Source organism: Macrosteles quadrilineatus, unplaced genomic scaffold, assembly GCF_028750875.1.
Source record: "Macrosteles quadrilineatus isolate MER2022 unplaced genomic scaffold, UCM_ALF_1.0 Scaffold_5__1_contigs__length_97177068, whole genome shotgun sequence".
In the NCBI taxonomy this organism is placed as follows: Eukaryota; Metazoa; Arthropoda; class Insecta; order Hemiptera; family Cicadellidae; genus Macrosteles; species Macrosteles quadrilineatus.
This window is the reverse complement of record NW_026542598.1, coordinates 95,015,723-95,021,839: the sequence shown is the minus strand read 5'-3', so window position 1 is coordinate 95,021,839 and position 6,117 is coordinate 95,015,723.

Genomic DNA, 6,117 nt, shown 5'->3' with positions numbered 1-6,117 from the left:
TTATACTATAGACAAGAACAAACCTCGTTTTAGACCAGATCAAAGGAAAATCTCAAGAGTAACACCATAGATAAAACATACTCCCTTAGTAGATTTCTCATCCTTATGGATCAGCATAGACAATTTTATTGTTAGTTCTATCAGCAGTACTGTAGGAGTCGTGTTTTGCTCACAATTTGATTCTTGTTATTTCAGTTTTCTAAAATCTCGTTAACCAAATAAAACAATCTAATCATAAACAATAACTCGTACCCCAGTTACAACCAAACAGTAAATCACAAATCATGAAATTAACTCTAAAATAATATAAACAACTTTTCGTCAACACTAGTGATCAGCGTTACCGGACATGAACTAGAGTAGTGGTGAACCCAGAATATGACCCCACTTTCGGCGTTTTAGAGGCACTTTTAGAGCACTTTTTATAGGGGAAAAATGAGAAAAAAATGGAAGAGTTTTTTTTGGCCACTTTTTTTAAAGACCCAGCTCTCGACCTATACACCCCTATATAAATTGTCTACTTTTTTAATACTGAAAAACATGTCTGGAAATGGTGAGCTTTTTTTAGCCACTAATTCCAAAAATCCTGCTCTCGACCAATACAAGCCTATATTAATGTTCAATACCATTGTACAACTACATTACTATTTCAAACCCACATCCATTCGCATGTATATTCACAAAATCATCAACTTAACAGTGCGAGGTTTGTACGCGAAATCGGCTCATGGCATGCTCCCGGTCATGCTCCCGACCTATGGTCAGGCTTCTCGCTCCCGACTCATGGTCAGTTTTCTCGTCTCTAGTGGTAGCTCTTGATTAAGCCTTGGGTGGGTGACCTCCTGTTGAAGTAATTTCTAGTTAAATTGTTTAAATTTTTTTAATTTCTAGCTAAAAATTTTGAAAATTTCACAATTTCTGGTTAAAATTTTTTTAAATTTTCGAAAAATCTATAAATAGAAGTGACATTCGGGTGATATTTCATTCTGGACCATGAGGCCCACCTGTCAACACTGCTCCGTGTCGCTCTCCACCAAAAGTAACCTCATTCGCCACTACAAGGTAATTCATCAAATGAAGGTGAAACTGTGTAAAGTTTGCAATTTAATCTGTGATAATAACGCGGCTTTAAAATCACATATATTACAAAATCACAAGACTTGTAATTTCTGTAAAACGAATGTTGTTGGACATTTTAAAAGACACGCCAATTCTTGTATCAAATGTCCATATACAATGATTAAATTTGTCGGTGAATCGATTAGAGCTGACCTTAAAAATACTCTTCAGTCTTGTCCTCTGCCGATAAAATGGACTTTAGTAAGGAGAATCAAATTTATAAAATATTCAATGGATCAAAATGGACAATTAGTCAATGAAAAAGAATGTATTGCAGATTTTAGAAGCCTTACTACCTTAACTATTGAGAAGAGAGATTTAAAGCCTCAAATTGAAAATGCACTTTTAAAGATTGACGCTTCCATGCACAAATATCAAGCGGAAGGTAGTGGATGGATATATGACCATACTAAATATTGGCAGTTACATGTTTACAAGTATAAGCCCCTAACTCCAAAGTCATATATACCTACACCAGAGAGTATTAAATCGAAACATGCAGTTTTAAATATAAAAAATGATGATAATAAATGCTTTCTTTGGTCGGTATTAGCAGCTTTATATCCAAGGAACTCTAATGAAAATGCTAATAGAGTCTCCAATTATGTACCACATGAAAGTCAGCTGAATATGTCAAACATAAAGTATCCTGTGAAATTAGCTGATATAGATAAATTTGAAAAACAAAATAATATAAGTGTTAATGTATTTGGGGTTGAAGATGATACATGTATATATCCATTAAAAACAACTAAACTGAATAGTAACACTCATATAGATCTATTATTATTACAAGAAGGTCGTAAATCACATTACTGTTTAATTCGTGATTTTAATAGGTTAATGCTGCGGTCTACAAAACACGACCATAAGAAGCATTTTTGCAAGTTTTGTTTACAACATTTTTACACCAAAGATAAATTGGAGTGTCATATAACATATTGTAAAAACTTTGATGCCCAACGAGTGGAAATGTCTAAACAAGATACATTACAATTTAAAAATTATAAATATCAACTTAAAGCCCCATTTGTAATTTATGCTGATTTTGAATGTTTTATAAACTCTAACAACCATACTCCATCTGGATTTGCATTTGTCGTAGTAAAAGATTCTAAGATTATTTCTGAAGAGTTATATAGTGGCGAAAATGTTATGGATGTGTTTTTCGAAAGATTATTTGAGACTTATGATTTTATTAAAAGTCAAATGGCGATATATATTCCCCTTGTAATGACTCCTGAGCAAGAGGCATCTTTCCAAAACTCAACACATTGTCACATTTGCGAAAAGCCCCTATATTTTGATAGGGTACGAGAACATTGTCATTCAAATGGCCAATACCGTGGAGCTGCCCATAATGATTGTAATTTAAACTATAAAATAACAAAGAAAATACCAGTATTCTTCCATAACTTGAAAAATTATGATGGACATTTAATAATGCAACACTTGGGAAAGTTTAATCGTAAATTAAATTGCATAGCCAAGGATATGGAAAAGTACATTTCATTTTCAGTTGATGATTTAGTATTTTTGGATTCCTATAACTTTCTGCCCCTTCCATTATACAAATTAGCTTCAAATTTAAATACATTTAGATTCATAGACAATCCACTACTACAATGTAAAGGCGTATTTCCCTATGAATATATGACAGGACCAGATAAGTTTGCAGAGTCTCTACCTCCAATTGAAAAATTTTACAGTACTTTAACTAAAGAACATATCTCTCCCATCGAATATGAACATGCTAAAAATGTCTGGACCCATTTTAATATACATAATTTACAAGAATATCATGATTTATATCTTAAAACAGATGTATTGCTACTGGCTGATGTGTTTGAGACATTTAGAGACCTGTGTTTAAAGGATTACAAACTTGACCCCGTACACATGTATTCACTTCCAGGACTAACATGGGAAGCCTGTCTTAGAATGACTGGCATAAAATTACAATTATTTCAAGATATTGACATGCATTTGTTCATAGAAAGTGCAATCAGAGGAGGAGTCAGTATGATTTCCACACGTTACGCTAAAGCCAATAATAGATATATGGGTGAACACTATGACCCCAATCAAGAGAGTGTGTATTTAATATATTTAGACTGTAACTCACTATACTCTACAGCAATGTGTGAGACACTGCCTGTGGATGGATTTCGTTGGACTAATGAGATAGACTACAAATACAATCAAAATGATAAGTTTGGATACATTTTAGAAGTTGATTTAAAATATGATAAAAGCTTACATGATTTACATAATGACTATCCATTAGCACCAGAGAAAATGAATGGCAAATTAATACCAAATTTAAATGACAAAACTAAATATATTTTACATTACAAAGCATTACAAAAATATGAGGAATTAGGTTTGGTTGCTACAAAATACCACAGAATTTTAAAATTTAGACAGTCTAAATGGCTTGCACCCTATATTAATTTTAATATTGAAAAACGAAAATGGGCTAAAAATGATTTTGAAAAAGACTTTTACAAATTGTTAAATAATAGTCTCTTTGGTCGAACAATTATGAATCAACGAAAGTTTCGTGACATTTATCTCAAGGATGAGTCACTATTAACAAAATATGTCACTAATCCAAGGTTTGACTGTAGCAAAAAGTTCGATAACAATTTACATGCTATACATTTAAATAAATTAGTTGTAAAGTTTAATAAACCTATATATTTAGGAATGACAATTTTGGATATCAGTAAAGTAATAATGTATGATTTCCACTATAATTATATGTCAAAATTTAAGAACAAAAGATTTCTTATGACAGATACAGATTCTTTAATGTATTCTATAGTTACAGAGGACTTTTACAAGGAAATAGAATGTGACTTGCACTTTTTTGATACCTCTGGATATAGTAAAGACCATTTCTTATACTCTGATAAAAATAAAAAAGTCACTGGCAAGTTTAAAGACGAATTAGATGGTCATATTATGTATGAATATTGTGGTTTAAGACCAAAACTATATTCTTATATTCCTCTAAAATGGTTATATGAAGAAGACAAGCAAGCTTTAGAGGTGAAGAAAGCTAAAGGAGCTGATGGTGCTACAGTTAAACATCTCCTTAGACATCAACATTATTTGAACTGTCTTGCAACTGGGCAAGATTACTATGAGAATGTGACAAGAATTAAATCTACAAATCATCATCTTCAAACCTTAACCATGAACAAGAAAGTACTATCATTTGACGATGACAAGAGGTTTATTCTAGAAGATGGCATCAATACGCTTGCGCTTGGTCACTATAAAATTGATCAAACATAAATCTATATTTGCCATTATTCTTTGACCTTTCTTTGTCTATTACAAAAAAGCCATATTTAGTTTTATCCCAGCATTGGTGGCAGAGATTTCTAAATTGGTTAAATGAAAAGTCATTACCAACATGATTGTTATATACATGTTTTAAATTTAAATCATCTTGTTTAAATAATATTAGGAAATTTACATTATCACGTAAATGTTTGTGTACTTTGCTGTAAGATTGACACAAGTAAAAACAGTTAATATTTTTATGTTGACCCATTGAGAAAAATTGTGTAATATTTGGACTATTTATGTCATCAAATACGACAACTGACTGTGATTCGACATCATTTGGTGTGATTTCACAGTCAGTAAACGTGTGTAATTTTACTTCGTCACACAAACTAAATATTTCAATTATTTTTTTATATTTTTCTTGTTCTAAAGATTTTGATATTAAATATAAATTTGTAAATTTTAATCCTTCCTTTCTTACAATTAAATTATAAATTACAACTGTCTTCCCACTTCCACTTGGACCACAAATAACACATCGAATATTGGTAGGAAAAAGACCCAACTTCTTTGGTATATTTTCCTTAGTATGTACTATTTTAAATTTATGTTTTTGTTGAATAAAAGACATTTTTTATATAATAAAAATGGTGAAAAATGATAATAAGAAAACATGTAAAAAAGGCAAAGGTTTATTCTTAAAGCCTTACAGGGGTCGAGGGCTATTGAATACTCTTATAAATAATCTTCCATTTCCACTTCACATACCATCATATCGGTACTGTGGACCTGGAACGAATATACGTCAAAATTTAGCTAAAAATGTACCTCCAAAAAATAAGTTAGACTCTTATTGTAAAGAGCATGACATATTCTACATGAATAATCCCGATACCGCTGCTCGGAACAAAGCAGACATGAGATTAGCAGACTTAGCTTGGACTAGAGTAACGGCGAATGACGCAAATCTTGCTGAAAGAGCTGCAGCTTATGCGGTGACAAATTTGATGAAGGCAAAAGCAAAAATGGGAATGGGATTAAAATTTAATAAAAAAGATGGACAACTACCAGCTGTTAGAGGCCGCAAAAGACGTGCCTCACTTCCGGGGGGTGTACCTAAAAAACGAGCTAAAAAATCTAACACCAAAAGTAAAAGAGTGCGGAATAGTTAATTTAGACAGTTCATCTGGCACACATTGGACAGCATATCGTAAAAATAAAGATATTGTAATTTATTTTGACCCATTTGGAATCCAACCTCCAAAAGAAGTAATTAAATATTTTGAGGGACATAAAATATTCTATACAACCGATCAAATACAAGATTTAAATAGTTCTATTTGTGGAATTTTATGTTTATCATTCATAAAAAATTTTTGTTTATAAAAATGGATTCATTTACTATAACATTTTCGGGTACAGAGCCAGAGCTAAAGTCAGTGTTCTTTCCTCCCATAGAATTAAATGATGATTATGTAATTGGATTAGTTGATTTTCAAAGTTATAATTCTATATTTAATGTGAAAAAACCTCTAAATACTTTAACATATTACAAAGTAGAGAAAAAAACATTACCAAAGGGAGAGATCTTAGTTGATGATTTAAACCAGTTATTAGATGGTAAACTTAAAGTTATAATACATAAAAATGGAGAAGCATTAATTAATACTAAAGTCAAACTTTTATTCAAAGGGCTTA